Source organism: Psammomys obesus, unplaced genomic scaffold, assembly GCF_907164565.1.
Source record: "Psammomys obesus unplaced genomic scaffold, mPsaObe1.curated_primary_1811, whole genome shotgun sequence".
Lineage (NCBI taxonomy): Eukaryota > Metazoa > Chordata > Mammalia > Rodentia > Muridae > Psammomys > Psammomys obesus.
Genome location: NW_026596234.1, coordinates 11,365,499 through 11,386,768, shown reverse-complemented (window position 1 = coordinate 11,386,768; position 21,270 = coordinate 11,365,499). Strand labels below are relative to the sequence as shown.

Genomic DNA, 21,270 nt, shown 5'->3' with positions numbered 1-21,270 from the left:
ATTAGGAGTTTTTTCATGTCTCCCAATTCACTTTCCCTCCCTCCCTCCCTTCCACCCTTCCTTATCTTTTGCCTAATATGCAATCCTCCTGCCTCCGTACCGCCCGCCCCCCCCGCCCCCCGCCCAGTGCTGGGATTACAGATGTGCCTTTTGCAGGGCTAGAGGAAGACACTGCTATTGAGAGGAAGCTGATGTCATGAGTGCGGTTTTTTAAGAGCAGAGAGACCACAGTGGAGGAATCAGGGTGTGCTAAGGAGACGGGATGGCAGCCATAGAGCCTGAGTGGGAGAGAGAGAGAGAGAGCAGAGGAGATGCTGCTGTGGAGGCTGCAGGGTGGCCAAGGATGGGGGAGAGAGACCCAAGCAAGCACCTGAGGGAAACTGAGGCCAGTTTCCCAAAAAGACTTCAGGTTCAGATGTGAGGCCTAGCCCAGGCTGACTGGGCAGCGGTCACATAGAGACACCTGGGAAAATGAGTCCATGGGCTTGTTCCAGCCCAGGGGACCAATCAGCTCTCAACCTGTCACATCCAGTTACAGCGAGGGCCCAGTGGGCCAGGCAAGTGTGCGGTCTCCCCACTTTGAGTTAATTGAGAGCCGGTCCCACCACACCGGCCTAAGGAGATGTACCAGGGAGGTGCCAGGGAGATGCCAGGGGAGGCCGAAGCAGGTGGCAGGGGAGTGGCTGGCCCTTCAACCCTGCTGACGGATCCTTTTCTGTCACCTGGACTGACGCCCATACTGTCCTTGTAAACAGGGCCTTCGTGAAGCAGCACCGGCTGATGTCCACGGGCAGGCCACAGGCGGAGGTGCCCCTGATTCCACCTACAAGCCACAGGCGACCACAGGTGGCGCTGCACTTTAAATGCCATTAAGTTAACTGATGAGCATGTGGTCCACGTGGCTCCAGGGAGTGCAGACATCAGGAAGCCCCATCTACCAGGTCCACACGCACCCCAACCATGGCTGTCTCAGTCCTAACTTCCCACAGTCCCTCAGAGTCCCAGCCCTCCTGGTCAGCGATGCCTCTGCCTCCAGGGGGTTCAGCCTTCCGGTCCCTCAAGATCTGTTAAAATACACTGACCAGATCCAGTCAATGCTCAGCTTAACTCTCCGTGACTGGCGGCTCTGAAGCTTACGGTCTTGACTTGACCTAAAAAATCACCAAGGAGCCACACTCACGACCCTCATCATGAGCGACAATCTGGCTCGGGTGCCGGACGAATAACAAGCAGAAAGCAAGCGGTGTACCAGCATTCCTCTCTCTTGCTTCCTCACAGCTGGTGCAGTAGAACCAGTTCTCACTCCTCCCACCATGCCACACCCACCCCACCCCACCCCCGACATGATGGGCACTGTATCCTTGAACTGTGAACCAAAGCAAACTCCCTAAGTTATTCTGGTCAACTCTTGTTTCTCAGCAATGAGAAAAGCAACTAATACTACTGTATTTTTTTTTTTTTTTAAGTCCAGACCTTCCGTGGCACTCCACCCTCCCACACTGGAGCCACACACACTCTCAAGCCTGCCCCAGGACCTTTGTAGATGTTCTTCCTGCTGACCTGTTTCCCCTCCAATTCTTCCCTGAACCAGCTCTATCTTATCCATCAATCACCTCTTCCAAGAAGCCCTCCTTGCCTTCTGCGGTTGTTACCTCCTTACCTTGAATGATTAAAACAACATACACTTTTAAGAGTCTAACTGGCCATGATAAAATGGGAGCGGGGCTGGGAATCTTAACCTCTACAGAGGTCAGGTATGGAAACACGGGGTTTTGGTGTAAACTACAGATCTTCCTCCATCCTGCTGTGTGACCTCAAGAAGGTGAACTAGCTTCTCTGAATCTCAGTTTACTCTCTCCCAAATATGGAGCTCGGAATGTGTGCGTGTGTCAGTGTGTATGTGTGTGAGTGTATCAGTGTGTGGTATTTATGTATGTATGGTGTCTGTATGTGTGTCAGTGTGTCAGTGTGTGTGTGTGTGTGTGTGTGTGTGTGTGTGTGTGTGTGTGTGTGTTGTAGGTCAGGAAGGCAGGGACTTCACAACTCTTCTCAAAGTTGGACCCTCATGGCAGAGTGCACTACCTGGCCCACAGTACACTCTCTAAGAACATGAGGAGCCTGATGCAGGGCAGGAGTCTCAGCTCAAGCCCCTGGAACAGCTGAACCTGCTTTCTGAAAGGACACAGTAGGAATGGTTGTGGGCAGAGGCTCCTAGAAGATGCAGCAGCCAGACCTGGGGTACCTCGGGAAGGGAAGCAGTCTCCAGTCACCCAGACAGGCAGACAATAGTAGCCCCGCCCAGCACAGGCGCCCAGGCGGGCGGGCAGGAAGCTTGAGTGCCACTGGGCTGACCTAGATGGGGCTTCCTGTCCCGGTTCCTTCACAGGAGCTGGGCTACTGCTATTGTGCAGGGACAATGGGAGGCTCGGGCCACCCACAGAGGACGTGCACGCAAGCCAACATGACGGGCACTGGGCACCAGGAACAGCTCGTGACCTGAAAAGAATGGGCCAGCAGGGGCTCTGGGCCCAAGCACAGCAACGCAGCTCCACCACCCTGCAGGTGGTGCTGGCATCCTCTGTGCTGGCGGGGCTGTTGAGGGTCCCTCTGAGCGACCCTGCCCAAGGCCAGGGGACTTAAGATGGCTGCAGTTCACATCTTGGGGACCTCCCTGAAGCAGGACAGCATCCTAAGATGCTCCCTGTGGCTCCCCGGGGTCCTGTCCACTGCTGGACCACCCCGTCCCCCGGCATCCAACCAGCCCTCTCATCCCAATAATGACAACAATTATGACATACATCAAGGATGCAGGAAATGGCAGACCCATCATTACGCAGCTTGGGCAAACGCTAGCCAGGCGAGGGCTACTGAAAGGCCAACCACAGAGCCAGGATTGGTGGAACAGGCTGACCAGCTGTGTTTGGAGACCTGGGGCACTGGGAAACAGTATATATCCTGTATATCCTGGTCTGAGCCACAGTCACAAGAGACTGAGAACACAGGGGTCCCAGCAGTACTCGAAGGGATGCGTCTGCCTTAGCCATGTTACTGTGTGAACATCAACTCCGGTGCGGTGAAGCACAGATGAACCTGCCGCAGAGGTAAGCAGCTGGGAGGTGCCACCAGGACGCCATGTTCTTCAATCCCACATAGCCTTCCACCCTGCCCGTGCTCACGTGCACCTCTAAGCAATGCCAGGTGACAATTCTGGGCCCAGAGCCCTCCTCGATGTGCAGGGCAGGGCTAGGAGCAGGTCTCAGCCATACCAGGCAGGAGCTGACCCACAGAGATGAAGAACCTGACCAGGGCACACTCCAGGAAAGTGGGAGGTGTTGGAACAGAAGCTTGCTGGAGACAGCAAGCCCACCACCAGGTCTACCTCCTGCTCTACTGGAGCTGACATCACTAGTCAATCACACCTATTTTTCCTGTTCAGCCATAGTTCTTGGGACCTTGAATACTTGAACATCAAGAGCCCCGCTTCCTAGAGCCTCCATCTCTGGTCCTACTGACCAGCAAGTAAGGTGCCATCTCTCCACATGGCATGAGGCTTGTGTGGCCCACCATGTGACTCACTCCACGATGCAAATGGCTGTTTTTCCCCCCACTCCATGCTTTCTGGTGTGCCTACTCCCAGCTAGGCCACTTCTTTTGTGTGATTCTTGGTAACCAAAGCTGTTCCTTTCCTTGTCTAATCTCAAACATGAGTGACTGCCATACTACCAATACTGCGCCCAGTGTCAAGTGTCCCACCGTCAACAAGGCCTCCATGAACACATCCCCAGGGTGCAGGGTGACTGAGTTCTTCTGGGAGAGCAGCTCCATCTGCCAGGCTCGGTGTGTGAGTCCCCTTGGGGACAGAGAGGCTGCCTGACTCAGGTGTGCAAACCGCTGCATGGTGAAATGGCTGGATACAAATTAGGGACACAGACTCCTGACTAATGAGCATCAAATAGACCAATGGCTTGACTGAGCCAAGTTCAAGCAGTTCGACAGAGCTCTCCTGACCCCACACCCAGACGGAGGCTCGCAGGCTCTCAATGGTTCACACACCAGGACCTCAGACCACAAGAGAGACCTTGTCTGTCGATTCTACAGATAAGGTAAACTGAGCCCTAGGGAGGAACCAAAACCACTGAGCAAAAACCTGAACAGGGACAGTGGGCCCCAGATACGTGTGGGACACATAATGGACATGTCTTCAAGGTCCCCATGCAGAGCTAGGGCACAGCAAGAAGATGAGCATGATCAGTCAGTGATGTCTCTGCCACAACTGCAAGGCCAAAAGAGCCTTTCTCAGAGGAGGCACCCATCACAACCCAGACAGAAGCCTCACCTGTCCGTGTAACCCTGCGAGGACACAATTCTTCTGCCTCCACACCAGCCCCAGCCTCCTGGCCTCCTCGAAGCCCAGCTCCACCGAGGCCTTGGCACTCACCGTCTGATGGGCCAAGTGAATGGGAGTCATCCCTAGAATGGCCTTCCTTGAACACACACACACACACACACACACACACACACACACACACACACGAGTGCCCAGCAGTGGGGTAATCTGCACACCATGGAACAGGACTTCTGGGTGCCTGAGGCTATCCGCAGAGCCTTGCACTCCACAGCCACTTGAGGGTCCACTCAAGGGGACAGAGAATGGGTTCACTCACGACTGTCTCTGCTGCATTGTGCCCAGCCCATGGTGTGGCCTCAGGAAGCCCCATGCAAGGAGGAAGGCCGGGAGGGAGGGTGAGAAATAAGGGAGAGAAGTTGGAAGCTATCCTATCACACCTGCTGCCCCAGGACCATAGTGTTTCAGGTTGTTCCGGTTTTATTTTAGCTTTTCTTTTGTTTTGAGACCAGGTCTTGGGTCTCTCTATGTCACACAGGTTGACATCGAACTACTGAGCTTGGTGATCCCCCTGTTTCGGCCTCCGAAGCCGCTGTGACTACATGGGTGTACCATCATTAGCAACCTAGCTCTGAACCTTCAGCTCCAGGAGCGAGGCTCTCTCCTGTGTGCCGTTTCACAGGCGGGGAACTGAGGGCGCCCAGCTGTGAAGCACCACTCAGAGCCGCACGACTAGGGTGCGGTGGTCTGGCCCGGTAGTGAGAACCCAGCCCAAACACGCCTCTCCAGTGAGTGACTGCTGGCCACAGATGGCCCCAGCTTTCAAGGCAGGAAGGCAGCTGCCTGGGGACCCACACCATCTGTCAGGAACCACAGTCACAACCCAGGGGGGATACATCGCTCCCCAGAGATGCAGGACTGAGCAGAGCCCTGAACTCATTCCTAGGGACAGACAGTGGCCACGTGAGCTGCTGGGGGACAGGGACCCTGTCCCCAAGGACACCCACACCTTGGCCGGGGTGACCTCACTCGACATATGGTGAAATCTGAGAGGCCTGGTGGGAGACCCGCCCACATCACACCACGCACAAAGGAAAGAGAATGCCGGTGGGACTCGGTGCCCATTATGACCAGCTGGCCAAGGGTCCAAGAGAGCAGAGACTCATGGACCAATAGCGCCCTGGCAGCAAAGTCAGGAAGAACAGTAGTTTAACACTGGTCGGCAGAAGGGCTGCCACAGCCTGCTCCCTGCAGAACCCCACAGCCAGACATGGGGAGGTCCCCCCAAACACCCAGTGACCCCGCAAGGGCCCCAGTCCTGGTTTGGATCCTAGGAGGATCTTATGTCCTCGAATGACCCGCTTTCCTGTCACCCAAGGGATAGCAACATCCCAGGCCGGCACAGCTATGTAATGACAATTTCGTGAGACAGAAGTCCACTTAATGACCTGGAGAAAAGCCACTGATGATCCCTCAGCCGGGACAATAACCAGGGACAGGGGAGCACACAGGGTCTCAATTTCGTTTTTGGCTCAATAAACTGCCTGAGCCTTACGAGCGCAGGAACGGGGCCTGTCGGGGCCAGGAACGAACGCTGAGCAGTGCAGAGGGAGCTGCAAGGGTCTAGCTTTGCCAGTGACTCACCCGCCCCCACCCCAGGCCTTAGTTACCTCCTCTATAAATCAGGGGAAGAGTAAGCGCTCCAGCTGCAGCCAGCACTACAGAAGCCAACACTTGACACCCAGGAGTGGCGTATGCACAGAAAACATGCGAGACAATGGAGCGCGCCTAGCCCCCCTCCCGCCCCCGCAGATTACAGGGGTCTACGGGGAGTGGGAACTGGACGTGGACAGGTTCCTATCACTGTGTTTCCTGAGAAAGCTTCAGGCATCTGTCAGCCACCACTGAGGAGCTAGACACCCAGTGTGACCACACCACCGGCATGCACACACCCTCGCACCCCGCCCTGTTGGTCCCTGTGTGGCTCAGGCTTGTTTGCAGTGCCTGAGACGGAGCCCGGGACCTCATGGTGCTGGGCAAGCACCTACTGCTGAGCTACATCCCGGCTCCCCGCTCGGCTTCTGTAACAGTGCAATGGCTACTCTAGTACTGTCAGCTTGACAAGGTCTAGAACCACCTTAGCAGACAAGTTGCTAAGCGTGCCCAGTGAGGGATTCTCTAGGTTCGGCTGTGGTGGGAAGACCCCTCCTGAGCGTGGGGGCCGGGCACCATTCCATGGGCTGGGGTGCTGGATTACACGAAAAGGAGACAGCAGATACAGCGTGAGCAGCGGCCTCGAGCTTCTGCCGCCATGGCAGACTGCACCCTGGAACTGTGGGCCAGAACAAGCCTTCTGTTCCTTAAATTGCTGTTGTCGGGGTATTCTGTCATGGCACAAGACTGACACAGCAAGGTTCCATAGGTTGCCTAGGCTAGCCCTGAACTCGCTCTGTAGGCCACACAGGCTTAGAACTTGTACCTCCTCCCTCAGCCTCTCAAACAGCAGGGATGACGGGCCCCTACCACTAGGCCTAGATTATTGGTATCTCTCGTAGTCTGTGTTTTCCATCCTGAACTTAGCTACCTTTGCCTCCCCGAGTCTGCTGCAGTGACAGAGGACGGTGTGGCCTGTCATCAACAAGAAAGTCACCTGCCCCACCCTGTACACCCTGCCGGAGCCCAGCAGACTGTCCCCACCCCCGGCCTCGGGAGGCACCCAGCACCTCTGAGTCAACGCTGTCTCTCTTGTAAAGGTGACCTGCTCACTACCTAGGCTTCCTGGAACCAGTGGGCTGGCTGTGTGATTAGACAGCCAGCTGCTCCGATGAGAGACTGGGGCAAGCTGTCTGAGAAGCTGGTGTCTGAGCAAAGGGATGGGGAACCCTGGGCGGTATCTGGAAGAAAGTGCATTCCAGGCAGAGGCCCTGGGGCTTCCTAGACTGTCCTGTCTAAAGCCCCTGCCCCTCCACTGTTTTGCTTCCTCCACAGTCGCACTGGTGAACAGTCCCACACCAGGGACTGCACTTGTGTCCACCCATCAGCTGGTCTGTCCACTTAAGCTGCTGTGGTGTGTGAGAGCCTAGGGTGAAGCCCTCAGTACATCAGGTGCATCAGACCCATCAGTCAATCTCGAAGCTCCAATATCTTTTAGCCCATCCCCCTTCCAGACCTGATGCCCCACCAGAGAGGAACTTAAGGTAAAACCCAAGTTGCTTCAACCCGCTGTGAGCCAAGCAACGCTGGGGGAGGGGAGGCCGCAGAGGGAAGCAGCCTCCCCCACCCAGCCCCACCCATTCCTCCCCTGCCAGTCCGCACCCAAGGCCCACTCAGCTCCTGCTCTACGGCAACCCACACTGTTCGGTTGGGCCTACAGAGGGTTTTGTGCCTAAGTCTGAATATCAGACATCCCATTAATGCCCCAATCCTTTGGGAAAATGGGCACATGGATCTCCAAGTGCCCATAAAGCTGAAGGTAGTTCAAGCCCACGCACGTACCACCTTCCCCCAGGGCAAGCTCCCTCAGTTCTCCCATCCCACATGCTCATTGCTGCCTTCCCTCTCCTGACTATGGGGGTGGTCATGAGTGCGAAACCCTCTCCCACCCACACAAAGCCTGAGGAGGCTTCCCAAACCCACCCGGGGTAGACATCACTAATGGAGCACAGACCTTCGCCTGCTGAGTCTCCTCACTGTTATCCCCTAGATCCATAACCTACCCTTGAGTCCCTCCTACTCAGACCCCAGCAACTCCCTTTCCATTTTGAGCCCTTCGGCTTCTTTTTCCTGTGAACAATGGGGTCACCACAGTGGATTAAGACAGAGGTTCTCCACCATGTTTGACGTTTGATTGTCTGGGGTTTCTGCAGAGACGGGGGTGGAACTCATGTGTAGGACTTGCCACCTTGATATATGGGTGGGTAATTTCTTCTATGGGTAGCTTCCCTGGTTTTCTCCCTCCACCCAGACAACCAAAACTGCCTCCAGATACTGCCTAGGTATGAGCCAGCTGACCCAGCTAACAAAACTGCCACTAGAATGTGCGTCTGGGGTTCAAGCGCTGGCTGTGCCCCAGCCTGCTGTGTGTCCCAACAGCCTTTCTGGGCCTTGCCTCCCTCTTCTGAGGAATGGAAACATAAGGAGCAGTACCCTGTCTATATCTCAGCTCCCTCCTCTGGGAAGAAGGGAAATAGGATGGCCCCAAAGGCTTCTTTTCAGGTGCTGAAATAATCCCAGCAGCGGTGATGATGACCAACTCTGACTGCTTGAACCCTGAGTCCAGAGGACTATTATTATATGCAGAATATAGGACACACTGTCAAAAACAAAAGCCTGGAGAGACAAAGTGGGGAAAAAGCACCCTGAGAGACCTCTGCCTCGGCCACAGAAGCCTGCGTGCATGGCAGGTAGCTGGGAGCAAGTGACAAGCCCACAAGTCAGCAATGTCTGGGAACAGGCCTGATTTAGGTGGCATTTCCTGCCGGAATTTGAGGACAAAGCGGAGCCAGTCACTCAACGGCCCCAGAGCCCAAGGCGGGGCAGCTGGCCTCCTGGGTCCGACTGTTCCTGCACTTTAGGACAATGGATGGGATACACTGCTCTCAATGGCGCTGACACTTGACATCTGAGACAATTGCTCTGGGATCCCCCCCACACCCAGGTCCAAGGGTTAGCTCTTCCCCCCTCCACCCCCATCTCCCCAAACAATTGTCCCTGGACAGGCTTTAGTCCAGCCCCTCACTCTACAAGGAACTGTGGAGAACCAGGAAACAAGGCACAAAAGAAAGGGTGACAATAGCGGTGTTCCAAACGGGACAGGAGGGGGGCAGCGGCCATGCAGCCATGCGGCTGGGGGTTTTCTTGTTTGTTCTGTGCAGCAGCAGCTGTGACCATGGGGAGGGGATTCCAAGGCAGCAGAGGCTCCTGGACACAGAGCAGGCCTCAAGATCAGACCGCCAGGGTTTCCCTGCTGTCCCTCGGGCGTGAGCAAAGCTGCCCACGGCTTCCCTGGCATTGCCTCGTCCATAGGCCTTACCCCACCACACCAAAAAAAAGATGGACTGAGGCCACTGTTCTAGAGCATCCTCCGTAGTGGACTTAGCTGAGATCCAACCTCTGGGCTGTCCAGTATCCAGGCAGTGACCTTCTGCAGCATCCACTCTGGCCCAGTCTCATGTCCCAACTGTCACTCACTTCCCACCTCTGACTCCTCATGAGGTAATGGCATAAAAGCCATTCCCCCAGGCTCTGGAACAGGTTGTTTGTCCCCAGGGTCTACACCAGCCTAACTTTCAGCAATCAGGTGAAGAGAAGGACATCTTTCAGGGGAGATCAAGGGGCCCAGTGACTGTGGCCAACATGGAGCTCTTGGGGAGGCCCACCAGCCTTGGGCCACTGAGGCAGGCTGACAGTGAGCTCCCAAGCTATGGGATGGAGGAAATGACCTTGAAATAGAGAGTGCAGCCAGACTGTCTGTGGGTCCAAGGTCATCTAAGGACCCAAAGGCAGGCAGAAGATCAAGGGTCAGATGCAGAGTTGGCCTAAAGACACAAACTGTGGGCTGTGATCAGCTTCCAGAAGCTGGAAAGGCAGGTCAAGGAATCCCTCTTACCACAGAGGCTCCGTGGACAACCTGACTTTAGCTCCCAAAGCACAGTTCAGACTTCTGACCTCTAGAAACATGTGGTAAGTTTCTGTTGTTTTAAGCATGAACTTTATGGTGACTTGTTACAGTCATGGGGAAGGAAAAGCATGGAGGTTGCTAGGAAATGGTGGTGGTGTGTACCTTTAATCCCAGCACTTGGGAGGCAGAGGCAGGCTGATCTCTGTGAGTTTGAGGCTTTTGTTGAGGCACCAATTTTCTTTATTCCCAGCTCATTTTGGCTCCACTAGGATCCCTTCTGCCCCGTAAGACGATTTCTTGTGATAGGGTTTGAGTTGGAAACCAACTTGACCAAGCCTCAAAGCTTGACCAAGCTTTTGTTTTGTGTTGTTTTACTTTGTTATTTTTGTTTTGTTTTGTTTCAAGACAGGATTTCTCTGTGTAGCCCTGGCTATCCTGAAACTCACTTTGTAGACCATGCTGGTCTTAAACTCAGATATCTGCCTGACTCTGCCTCTCAAGTGCTGGGATCAAATGTGTGTGCTACCACCACCTGGCTCAAACCTCTCTTATCTTAAAGTACATTCCTGCACGGAGGACCTGGCCAGCCTGGTCTACAGGTCAAATTCCAGGACAGTCAGGGCTACAAAAAGAAAACCTGTCTCCAAAAAGACATGGATGGATGGATGGATGGATGGATGGATGGATGGATGGACGGACGGACGGATAGATGGAACCTATTCTTAGCACTCACCCATGGAGATACACAGCACCCTTCTTTCCTTGAAGCCATGGCCCAGCTGCTCCTCCAAGGCCTGCAGCATCCCTGTTCTCCCTAAGCAGGTCACCTGCTCCTAGTTCAGCTCTGGCCAGAGGTGGGGCTGCTCACCTCCTACATTCTGCATACATACTTAACATCACCACAGCTGAAACTACAGCTTGAGTCCCTCAATCAATATAGGGTCATTCCCCAAGCCTAGCCCTTCTGGAGCCACAGGAAGGCCCAGGCTCACTCCCTCCTCATTCACATTTTGATTTACAACTAGCAGCCAGCACTTGGCATAATACATTTTGATGAGTTGGTGGATGGATGGGTGGGTGGGTGGGTGGATGGATGGATGGATGGATGGATGGATGGATGGATGGACGGACGGACAATTGAGTGAGTGTATGGGTAGGTGGACAAACTGACAGATGGGTGGGTAGATAGATGGATAAAGGATAGGAAAGTGGATGGGAGGGAGGGGAAAAGTAGAGTAGGAAAGGAGGGCGGAAACTCCTTTTCCCCCATACACAGCATCAATTCCAAGACCCAAGGGGAAATACATGCTGGCTGGTGATCTGGGGTGACCCCCCTTTCTCTCTGAGACTTAAGTTTCCCCATCTGCACAATTCGGACAGTGCTGCAATCACTACCCGGGACCTGCTGCCCTGGGTTCTGAACATGGCCTGGCCACAGCCTCTCCATGGGCCTGGGAATCTGCTCCTGGCCTCTAACCACTGGAGATGTTCTTGACCCTCACTGAGGTACACACAAGCCCATGCAGCACTAAGCAGGAACCTGGGCCTGAGCACTCACTCATATAAAAAGGCTTTAAGAGATGAGACCGGTTCCTGAGTCACTGGCCTACCCCTGCATGGTGGCTCAGGCTGAGGCCCTACCCAGAGCTGCCCACATGGAAACTGTGCCTTAGGGCCCTTCGTTGAGAGAGAAGCCACCTTCCTCATGGGTCCTCTCTGTGAAGAAGGGGGAACAGGAAGTCTGTCTACTCTCAGATTCTGAAGCAAACAAGGAAAAGGTTGGGGTGTGGTGAGGTGAAAGCTGAGACGAGGACTCTCCACAGAAAGAGACCAGCGTTGGCTACGCCAGGGGGTCCACTGGTTATGACATACGTCTCCCACTCACCACACATATCCACAAACATTTGCTTTACAGTTAGTAGGTATTACCAGGCTCCCCTGTGCCAGTCTCACATGTGACACAGCCCACGGAACAAAGACACTGCTGCTGTGTGTCGCTTCCCTCCAACAATAGACTTGAGAGAGGCCCTGAATGTGACCTTGACATGATGTGGCCAAGCAGGAACAGTGAGAAACAAAAACAGGAGCGTCCAAGCTGATACCTAAATGAAGCTGAAGAATCAGCTTGTGGGCATCTAGGGAGTCTGTTCCTGACACAGGACAAATAGCACGTGCAAAGGCACTGAGGTAGCAGCAACCCACCTGTGTTCAAAGTACAGCGAGGCTGAAACATAGGGGCAAGAATGATGGAAGAAATGGACCCAGAGGCCCAGCAGGAAACCAGTGTGTAGCGCCCTGTGGGCCAACAAAGAATCTTTGACTTTCTTCTGGGTTAGGTGGGAGTCAGAGAGTTCTAAGCAGGCGAGGGACCAGGCTGAGTGTGGAGGAGGGACTGGGAAGAGGTGCGAGGTGATAGTAGACTGAAAATAGGGCCCATGTGATTACTAAGGGGGAACGTGGGAGAAGAGAGGAACATAATGGCTGCCTCCTGGCTCCCTGGCCTCTGGCCTCCAACACGCTTAGGCCAGAGTCACTTTTACAAAAACAGGGCAGGCTGTGTTTTGGACGGTAGGTCGTATGAGAGTCCAAACTGAGGTATTTTTCGGTAGACAGGCCCCTTGTCAGCAAATGCTTGCACAAGATCCATTTGGCTGCAAGCATACTCTGAAGAGGTCTGAGCAAGGGGACCCAGCAGGCACCATCAGGGCAGGCTGTGTGCACCAGCCAGCTGGCAGCTAAAGCCAAGGGACCAAGAGGTAGGCTGGGTAAGCGGGGTGGGGGTGGCAGCGAGGCTGGGGGTGATAGCTGCTGCTTGGGGTTATCCTCTGCCTTTCCATTGTGGCACTCCTCATGCTCCATCCACGATAGATGGGGCCCAGAAATCAGGGCAGGGAGTTTCCAGGGTTCAGGGTGCTGCAGAGCACAGAGCTAGGTTCGAATCCCAGAGCTGTCTCTTCTATGCTAAGGGACCCCGAGCTGCCAGCCTTATCTCTCTGCCTTAGCGCCTTGCCCAAGAGGGAGGGTACTTAGGCAGTATCATCTCTCCCCACACCCAGCTTCATATGAAAGCTGGAACATCAGGAACAGATTTAGCCAATGGGCTAAAACGACAGGCCAGCCCAGATCCCAGCGCAGGCAGGACTCAAGGGAAGTGTGCAACCTCCTGCTACCACCTGAGAGGCTAGCTCTGTGGTCTTAGCCCCGGGGACAGAACTTGAGCAAGATACAAACCTTGCACTCTGTGGACAGGCACAACACAGAAGAGAGACAGGAATGGAAAGAGGAGCTGCTTTCAGTGCTGTGGCCAAGAAGAACCCCAGACAAGGGGACTAAAGAAGGGCAAGAACCCCAGCGCAGCAGTGGGGAGCCCAGGCCAGGCAGTGGGAGAGCAGGTACAGAGGCCCTGTGGCAAGGGCCTGCTTGGTGTGTAAGCAAGGCTGGAAAGCAGGACCGAGGGGCAGCAAAGGGCATCAGGAATGCAGCTCAGTGATGAGAGCAGACACCAAACCATGAAGGAAGGAAAGGCAAGTATATTCTAAACAGAACATGACAGGCCTAAGGAAGGAGGCTATGTACCAAATGGTATGGAAAGGGCCCAGGAGGGAAAGATGCCCCCAACCCTCCTCAGTGTCCTCAGTGTGCAAGGCAGAGCCAATGGTCCCAGAGCCAATGGACCCAGCCCTCCTTCCCCCAAACCATAAGCCTTCCTTGTCTCCATCTATGAAATGTAGACTTGAGACCTGTCCATCCTTGCTTGGGCAGGGGGTGTCTAATGGGTGATACTGGGGCTGAGTCATCCAGACCCCATGCTCAGGGCTGTTCACCACCCAAAAGCTTCCCTGGCTACAGCCTCTACTAAGGAAACCATGTGGGCCCCATGTGGGCCCCACTCTGCAGCAGCCCCATATAGGCTCTCCGACAGCCAAGGGGTCTAAGGAGGTAGCACCCGGCAACCAGACACCTGCCTAGCAACGGTGTGATGGGATGACAGCTGGACTCCATGGCAACCGCAGCTGGGGGCCCAGAGGTCACATATGGCTTTTGGAGGGTACGGGAAGGGGTTCACAGACTCAACTCTAAGGCAACATGAGTCGCAGGGCCTCCCAAGACCAGCAGGTCCTGAATTGCAGGGCACAGAGCATGGGACCAGCCTGAGTTGCATGCCTCATCTTGGAGCTGTGTAGTACTGAGCCTGCATGGTCCACATGGCATTTCTAATCACTCGGTCGGTGGATTCTGAGAGTCAATATCTTCAGTAGAAGTTACGAGCCCCTTCCTACAGACATGGTAACATTAGTGCTCTGTGCCAAAGACCCGTGGAGAGGCCACCTACCAGGAGCTAGGCAATGCCACAGATGAATCCTGGTTGACACTGGCAGCTCCCATGGTCCTCCTCTTCCTCTTGGCTGCCAGCGTTCCAGATCCCACATCCAGAGCCACCCACGGAGTTCCCAGGACTTAGACACCAATGCCTGCAGAAGCCATGTGTTTGGGGAAGAAACGAGGCCAACCGGGCAGGGGACAAGAAGGAGGACCAGTGGAGACATCAGATGCTGATGTGAAAGGGTGGCCAGCGCTCTCCTGTCCAGCACCAGGCAAAGGTGCAGACAGACAGATGGACTGTCACTGGAGACATGAAACATGCAGCTTCTTCGTAGGATTTTCCAACTTTAAAACCCCTTGCTAGTTTATATTATAAAAGCGTCTAAGAAAAGGCAGAGAAACTAGAAAATCTGCAACAATTTTGAGAAAGAACATTGGGACTCCCACGGCCCAATCTTCAGAATGACTTCAAGTCATAATAATTATGATGGTACTCGGTACTAGGGGAAGGGCGTGGGTCTGTGAAAATGAGCAGACACGTAAGCGGCCTCTCACAAGGGCAGGATGTAGCTGAAGCAAAGATGCGAAAGGAAGCCAACAGAGAAAGGCAGTCTTCAACAAACAGTACCCCAGCAAAAAGACACAAAATACAGAGTAACGCACCTCCCTAACACGATTAGCACAAAAGAAAACTCAAGACGCACCACATGGACTAGGGCGTGACTCAGTGAGTGAATCGTTTACGCAAGCATGAGTTCAGGTGAGAAGCCAGGCCAGGCAGCACACACCTATAACCCTAGCACTGCACAGCTGAGCAAGTCCCAGGATCTCACTGACCAACCTTGCCAACATGGCAAGGTTCACGTTCAGTGAGAGATTCTCTCTCAAAAATTTAAGATGGAGAGACATAAACTAAGACAGGCAAAGTCGGTCTCTGGCCTCCTTAAGTAACTCACAGGCAAGCACACCCCAACATATATGTACATATACCACGCTCGTACACATACCATATACACACACACAACACACACAACACACACAACACATAAATACACTACACACACACAAACACACACACACACACACATCACATCACACATTTAAGTACAAATTTTAAAACTATGAAACCTGAGGAAGAAAACAAAGGGAAAAAAAATCTTTGTGGCTTGAGGTTAAGCAAGGTGACGTCAGTTTCACTTGTAAGTGACATTCAGAAGCACAGAGAAAGACAAGTGCCAAATCAGCACAAAAACTCTTTTCTGATATGCAAAAGGCACAGCGAAGACAGTGGAAAAACAAGCCAGGCGTTGGGGAAAATATGCGTAAATGGCATTCTGTCGAGGGACCTGTGTCCAGGCTCTAACACTAACCCCAACAGAGAAGCCAAACCTGACTTTTAAAGTAGTTTCTTATGTAACTTCCCCTGGGGAAAAACGCAGAAATCTCTCACTCCAGGTGGGCGGCCACAGACTGAAGGGGTACCTCCCAACCCAAGCCCAGCTTGGTGAACCGATGAGTTTATCAGGGTTTCTTCCAAGGGCATGGGTGACTCCGAACACCCCACCCCAGCCTGCATAGTGACTCACAGAAATTGTACCAGAGGAGTCTCCATCCCAGCCACCCTCCCTCATCGACGCACTGTAGTACCCCGAGATCGTGTGCAGCACAATCGGGCAGGAGGGAGCCATGCCTAGAATCCTGGGGGTCGGTCCAACGACCCTCTCTAATCTCCTGATGGCCTTGTGCAGGTAGTCAACACCACTATAACTTATTTGATTTTTTTTTTTAGTAGTATTTCACTGATTTGTTTTCCTTGGGGGGCGCATGCAAAGGTGCACCTGGGGTGATCAGAGGAGACAGCCTGCAGAAGTTTGGGGCCAAACTCAAGTTGGGAGGCTCAGAGACGAGTGCCTTTGCCCACTGAGCTAGCTCACCAGCCCCAGCTACTCTGATTCCAAGATGGCATCAGCCATGCATATCAGGCCTGGAGGTCAGGGTTCTACTACACAAGCAGAAACATAAAAATCATAAAAGTGAGTAGAAAGCAGGCGCATGGAAATCACTCAACACCATCAGTGAGGGAGCAGCCGAGGAAAACCACAACCTGGTACTTCTACATGCCTGTCAGAATGGCTTAAAAGGTAAATTGCCAATACCAAATGTTGTCAAGGATGTGAACCAGGTCCTGGTAGTGGGATTCTCCTAGTGGAAAGCTGAAGTGACCCAGTGCCCTTATAAAGCCACACGCAGCTTCATGAGCTGCTAAACACGCATTCTCCACACAGCCCAACAACTCCACTGGTCCTGGTGTTTATTCTGGACAAATGAGAGCTCAAGTTCACAGAAGAGCTGTGCATACACACTTAACATCAGATGTCCAGGTCAGTCAATGATGGAGGAAGACGCTGTGCCCTTGGATGAATCAAGAGAATAAACTGGCAGTGACACAGTGAACCACGGGATGCCGCCAGCTCTAAAAGGAACACACCTGACACACCAAGACCCTGGCTGAACCCCGAGTGCTTTAGTGCGACTCAGAAGATTGTATCCCTATGAGTCCCCCACACACAGCATAGGGGCTTCACCTCCAGGAACACTGTCTACAGTGAGGAATGGATGTTCTAGAAAAGACAAAACTATGGGGCACAGGAAATAGATGAGGGGTGTGAGAGTGGGCACAGACCCAAGGGCATGGCTCCTCAGAGGCAACAGAAGGTTTATGGAGGGCAGAGTTGCTCTGTACCTGGGCTGCTGTGGAAATTAGCTACATGCACGCGCACGCGCGCGCACACACACACACACACACACCAAAAAAGCCATCTTTACTATTTGTAAATTCTAAATGTTAAATCTGTTCAAAATATCTCTCTATTCCTCCATGCAGGAGCACGCAGCAAGCCACGAACACACAGGTCACCTTGACCTTGGCTGCTAAATACCTCAGAAATGAGCTGGTTACAGCACTAGGGCAGGTGTGCCTAACAAAGACACACAAAAGGGAAAGGAGAGGACAAACAGTGAGCAAGCCAAAAGAGCTCTTGGGGCCAGGACAAAAAGGCACAGAAGAGCACACAGGCTGACTCTTGTTAAACGGGGGCTGGGGGGTGCGAAAGTGGAGGTGTCTGTGACAAAGGTGGAGACTGGTGGATTCACAGCCAGATGCTTGGGAGTAAGAAGCCAGAGTGACTCCAAATTCCTCGTGTGAGCAAGGACAGGGAAGGGGTTAGTTGTGCAAGGTGGGGCAGGCTAGGGAGAAAGGGGGTTGAGGTCTGGCTAAAGGGCAAGTCTGAGGCTATCCTAGGATTTACCCAAAATCTCGTCTCAAACAAGACAGAAAGAGGGAAAAGGGAAAAGAAGAGAGGGAGCTAAGGAGGGATGAATCAAGCCCATTAGCATGTTCTGGCCTGTTGCAACACAGCTGCCATGTTGTTCTTCCGTGGACCAGTCCATCCCCCAAACACTGCCGTGCTTGGAAAAACACCCTTCATCCAAGAATAAAAGAAACTCCAGGAGCTCAGCCACTCTCTGGAGCAAAGGCTCTGGCTGACTCAGACCTTCCTCCAGGGTGACAACTCAATCTTCAAAGAGCCCTCTGGGGCAGGCATGTGACTAGAAAAGAACAACTCCTGGCACTCACCACTAAATCCAACACACAGGCACCAGCTCGGGCTCCATAGAGCCTTGGGTGGCACTGTGATAACTGCCCACACTTTATCAGACATGGTGGCTCTCAAATTCCAGAACTGATCAGCGTGTCCCTGTGTTAATAAGGGGGATGGGGCGTGCTATAAAAACACTTTAGGATTCGGCGGCTCTGCCTCAGAAAACCAGAGGCCACTGAATTCAAATTCCCTCCAGTCGGCAGAGCTGAAGACTGAGTTTCTGCAAGGTGCTGCCAAGAAAAAAAGTTGCATCTTTCCACTTTCCCAGCAGGTTTGGCGCAAACATCGCATGAATGGGCTGTCCACGAATCGTGATGATGAAAACTCCAGCTTGAGAATGCGTCACTTGCTCGCACCAGCATTCCTTCCAGCTGACAGAATTCCAAGGGCTTTCAGTGAATCACAATCACACTGGCCGGAGAAGCCAGCTGAGCATGGCTACCTTGAAGACAATCACAGCAGGAAGGAAGTGATGTGGCCAGCCACTGCCAGTGTTGTTTGCAAACGCGTGAGCTCCACAAATGAGCACAGAATCTGGGGATGTTTGGGATGAAGGTGGAGGAAGGAACACAGGGGCAAGGGCGGTGCAGGACTGGAGAGTGGATGGTCATGATGTGCCCAGCTGAGGATGCTTCCACCCCATGCCCAGGGTCTGGCTTTCCAACCTTTTACAGACTGCTTCCAAAAAAGCTGTGGGGGACTGGAGAGACAGCTCACCAATTAAGGGCATTTGCTGCTCTTGCCAAGGATAAAAAGCAGACCCACAAAAAAAAAAAAAAAAAAAAAAGGTCCTTGAGGAAGTGGCCATCAAAGCCCTCACTAGGGGCCAGTGAGATGGCCCAGAGGGGAAAGGCATTTGCTGCCAAACCCAACACCCTAAGTTTGATCCCCGGACCCAGTGGTGGAAGCTGCACACATAGATAGATAGATAGATAGATAGATAGATAGATAGATAGATAGATAGATAGATAGACAGACAGACAGACAGACAGGCAGGCAGGCAGGCAGGCAGGCAGGCAGGCAGACAGACAGAGACATATAGACAGACAGACAGACAGAAAAATAGATGTGATTAACAAGAAAAGACCTTCAGGAAATACCTCTTACCAAGGCACTGTGAAGGGCAATTCCCCATTACAGCACAGCCCTGAGCACTCATGAATGTCATCAGAGAGTTCACGCGTCCCCAAAGGACACTAATCAGCACTGATTCTCCGCTAATTCTATGCAAAACTGCTGCCTTGTCCTAGACACCATTAATGACGGCAAGAGAACCAGCTGCTCTTAGGACTTCAGCTTTCCTCCTCAAAGTGAAGGCCTCACGGGGCCCTCTCCCTCCCAGCTTGCTGGGCCCCACCCAGATCTCAAGTCCTCCCTCCTTAGAAGCCCCTCCCCTGGGAACAAAATCCTGACTTCCCCTTAGGCACAGGGAGTCCACCACAAGAGTCTGACTCTGACATGTGGACCTCAGGCAGGAAGCTTCCTCTCCCTTCACTACCTGGCCCCACAGACACCCCTTCCCAGCCTTGGCTGAGTGGGGTCCGCTTTCAGCTCCCTGCCTGCCACCGCCAGGGTGCTGGCAAAGCCAGTAAGTGTACATTCAGATGTTATGATATATAACTCCATCTCAGGGGAGTTCGTACTGTACATACATGCATACATGCATACATACATAAATGTGATGGCTGCTTTGACTGTCAATCAACTCCGTGCCCAGGGTCTCCTGCCACCAGCCAGCTGAAGGCAGCAGGCAACAGCACACTGACCCTGTCCCTATCTCTGTGTCTGGTGACAAGACTAGGCAAAACTTTACAGAGACTCATTCATAAGACCTGCACCACTGTGTGCTCTGGCTTCAAAGGGCCCCACTTGGTGGTGCAAGGCTTGGCTCCAGCTACCAAGCTCACCATCATCACCCAGTCCTTCCTTCAGCGAGCACAGGCCTGCTCATTCGGCTCAGGCTTCTGGGCCTCCCTCCCAGACACTCATTATTACCCTGGCTGGCTTCTCTACACTCTTTGACTGATCTTCATCAGCCAAACTCCTCACTGGACAATGAACCTCGTCTCAATGTGTATGTGTGTATGTGTCTGTCCATCTGTCCGTCTGTCTGTCTGTCTGTGTCTGCTGTGTCTGTGTGTATGTCTGTCTGGATAGGACCTCAAGTGTCAGTCCTCACTCTACAAGCCTCTGCTGTTTCACATGCTGTTTTGTCTACACCCAGGTTAGCTGCCCCTCCCCCAGCTCCCACAGGCTCGCCCTGCCTCGGCCTTCCATCTCTCTATGGGAGTGCTGGGATTACAGACACTCAGAATACAGCATCTGGTGTTTACATGGGACCTTGGGGTATGAACACAGGTTCTCAGGCTTGCACAGCAAGTGCTTTTACCCACTGCATCTCCCCAGTCCATCCCCAGACCTCCTAGATCTGATGCAGTGACAAGAAAAACACAAGCACAGAGAGGGCTGTGAAGAGAGAAGCCTGATAGGGCAGGTGGAGGGAGCTACAGCAGCTGGGACTAAAGGACCCTGGGGACAGGGCTGCTCCAAGCAGAGGAAGGGACAGGAGGGAGGGACCAGGTGTGACCCAGGCATAGAGGCTTGTGAGAAATTCCCTGAGGAAGGGGCCTGGGGCCACAGGGAGATGACAGAGTCAGAGGTTGGACCCTTTGCAAGGACCAATAAGCAATGACCACCCAAAGCTATACTCTAAGTGCCCTGGAAGCAGATTCATCCAGCAGAGCCCTCAGCACCTAGGGCCCAAGGTGTGACAAATGATGAAGGTCTGGTAGAGAGGTGGGGTGGGAGGAGGGAGGTATGAGGAAGAAAAGAGGGAGAAGATAGGGGCAGAGAAATAGACAGGTGAGGGACAGAAAAGCAGGTCACTGTGAGAGGTGGAGTATCTGGCTGATGACCCTGACCCTTCCTGCCCCTCTTCCACAGCATAGTTAAGACTTCAAGCAGCTAACTGAGCACTGGATGCTGATGGCCCTTGAGGCCTAACGCCCTGAGCCTCACTGGGGTTCAGAAATGCTCAGCAAAAGCTGCACAGGGCTGGCAGAAGGCCATTCCCATGGCCTCCTTCCTCACCATGGTGATGGATGGCAGTGCTGCCATTTCAGCTCCAGGACCTCCCTGAGGAGTCTGGGTACATTCTTCCTTCCCATTCACCCTGGAGACAGACCCCAGTGCTCTGGTCCACTTCTAAGCCCCACCCCCTCCTATTCATAACCTTGTGAACATTATCAGTCTTCCAATCCAGTGAAAACCAGTTCTGTGTGTCCAGGGATTTTGGTCCACACATTGTAATGATTTTTTAT

General features: G+C 53.3%; 1 protein-coding gene across 1 annotated transcript in view; it reads right to left on the bottom strand.

Moving 5' to 3' along the window:
• The window catches only part of Prex1 (phosphatidylinositol-3,4,5-trisphosphate dependent Rac exchange factor 1), a 147,501-nt gene that overhangs the window by 82,498 nt on the left and 43,733 nt on the right, over positions 1 to 21,270 (bottom strand). The window lies entirely within an intron of this gene.